We start from the raw sequence: 2186 nt of genomic DNA on the forward strand, positions 1-2186 counted from the left end.
GACTTAAGAGATTTGGGTTAAACCAGTTTATGAAACTTCTGTCCCAGACCTATTTCTGGTTTAATTTAAATCAGAGTCCACCAGCATGCTTTCCAGCCCTGGGTTCGGCTGTTGTCTGTTCCATCAGAGAAGGGTTGGCATGGGGGAGGGGGAGTCAGGGTCTTCCCCCCGACCCAGGCAAACCCCATCTGGGGTCTGGGACCAGGAAGGGGGGTTAAACCCCCCTTCCCTCAGTTAAATCCCTCCTTCCCCCAAGTACAGAACTGCCCTGCCCTGCCCTGCCCTGCCCTGCTAAACTTACTGAAAGTTACTGCTGGCTGTAACTGTGGACTACAGATCCCAGAGGCACGTGGAAGCAGGAAGAGGAAGTGATGAACAACCCTGCAGAGTACTGCTTCTGTGATTCTGGGGTGCAAATCCCAAAGACCTTGGGTACAACAGGAAGAGGAAATGAACACATAGCCCATATTGGCTACGTGCCAAAGAACCATGCTTTAGTGCCCACCAGCTTCTGGCCTGAGTCACTGCAGACATGTGACTGCATTTCTTGAATCAAAAGTGAATGCGTGTCCAGTTGTTTCTCATTTTAATCTCTGCAGTTTAGACTAACCTGGAAAGACTTAATAGATTCAGTCTCAGGCTTTTTGACTGTCTGTACTTAGCCCAAGAAAGGGTTTAGGCATTAGACAGACTACTCTCCAGCCCCATTCTTGAAGCTGACCTATGGCACCTTCATTTAATATTCATTGGATAAAGAACAATGGAGAGTTTATGTAGTTGGGAGCAGTGGCCCAACAGCAAGGGAGATATTTGGTAAGAAAAGTAAGCAAACAAGGAAGAACATGCATGATTCAGCAAGACAGATACTTCCATAGACTTTGGGGTTGAGGCTGGGGCTTGGGTTCCAGCATAGGCTCTTGTTCCCAAGGGGTCAGAAACTTTACCACTACAATATCAAATAAATATTAATGCCAAGTGTACTCTCTTGTGAACCAATAGATGAAGGGATCTTGTGCTCTGGTAGCAAGAGCTGCCCTATGGCTTACCCATTCTGGGAACTTTTAAACAGTCTCTGACTGAGCTGCTGTTGTCACGCACAGCCTCATGGTCCACTAACCCCAGCTGTTGCACTTAAAGCAACAGCAACTGTGGACTATTTAGAAATCCCTGCATGAATGGGTCTACACTTGCTGCTAGTGCAGGAACTCCACAATGGTGGTGAGCAATTCCAGTGCTGCTTCTAACTTTGCACCCAGGGCAGATGTGCCTCCTGCCCACTCTTAGTTATGCTACTGGATCCAGGTGTGTTGAGCAACCATAAATCTTCACTAACTTCACGAAAACTTTGTGAAAATATAGATCTTTGAAAATCAGAGGATAGCATCTTTCAATGCCATCAAAAGTAGGTTTTATACAACCCAGAGATTATCATTCCTACAGAAAATGGCTCGTTCCAAAGGGCATCGAGGCTTAGCTACGTCTTTGAATTTGGTCTTGAAAGCCTAATGTAAGCAACTCCTAATAGGCAATATCTATTTTTTGCTGTTTCCTTTTCAGTTTCACTGAAATCCAAATGCCCTCCAGGAATAGTGGGTCTGAGGAACCAAATTCCGTTTTTCTCCACACCTACTTCAAAGGTGTTGGGGATGGGAGGGGAGTATAGGCGGCCTGTGAAAATGGAGAATGCCCTGCAGAAGGTTGTAGGTTGGCCATAGATGCAACTACTCTGAACAACTCTTTTTAGTCAGAATGCATGGCAAGAGAAATCCTCTGTAGGATGAGTTGAAAACAGTATTTTAACTTTTAACATTTTTGGCAGCAAAACTTGTTTTTTACTTAATTCCAAAGCAAGTCTCTTTCCCAAAAATATTTTCAATTTTCCATGAAGAAACAGGTAACCTGAATAATAAAAACACTTGGATAATTAGGAGCTATTGCCCCTTCTCACTGCTTCTATCCCCTCAATAGTTCTTGTGGAAATCTATATTTCACCCACCTTAATTTATTTTAATACAAAAGTTATATTTTTGCTTTTTTGTTTATTTTTGTCTTTTTCTCCCTTAGGTAAAAAGTTTATGAGTTGTATCTTCTCTGGAATCACAGACATAGGAAAACCACACATAATATATTCAGATAAAGAGTTTCTATGGGTGCTGAAGGGTGTTAGGAATTTAATTTTATTGAAT

Source organism: Alligator sinensis, unplaced genomic scaffold, assembly GCF_000455745.1.
Source record: "Alligator sinensis unplaced genomic scaffold, ASM45574v1 scaffold186_1, whole genome shotgun sequence".
NCBI lineage: Eukaryota > Metazoa > Chordata > Crocodylia > Alligatoridae > Alligator > Alligator sinensis.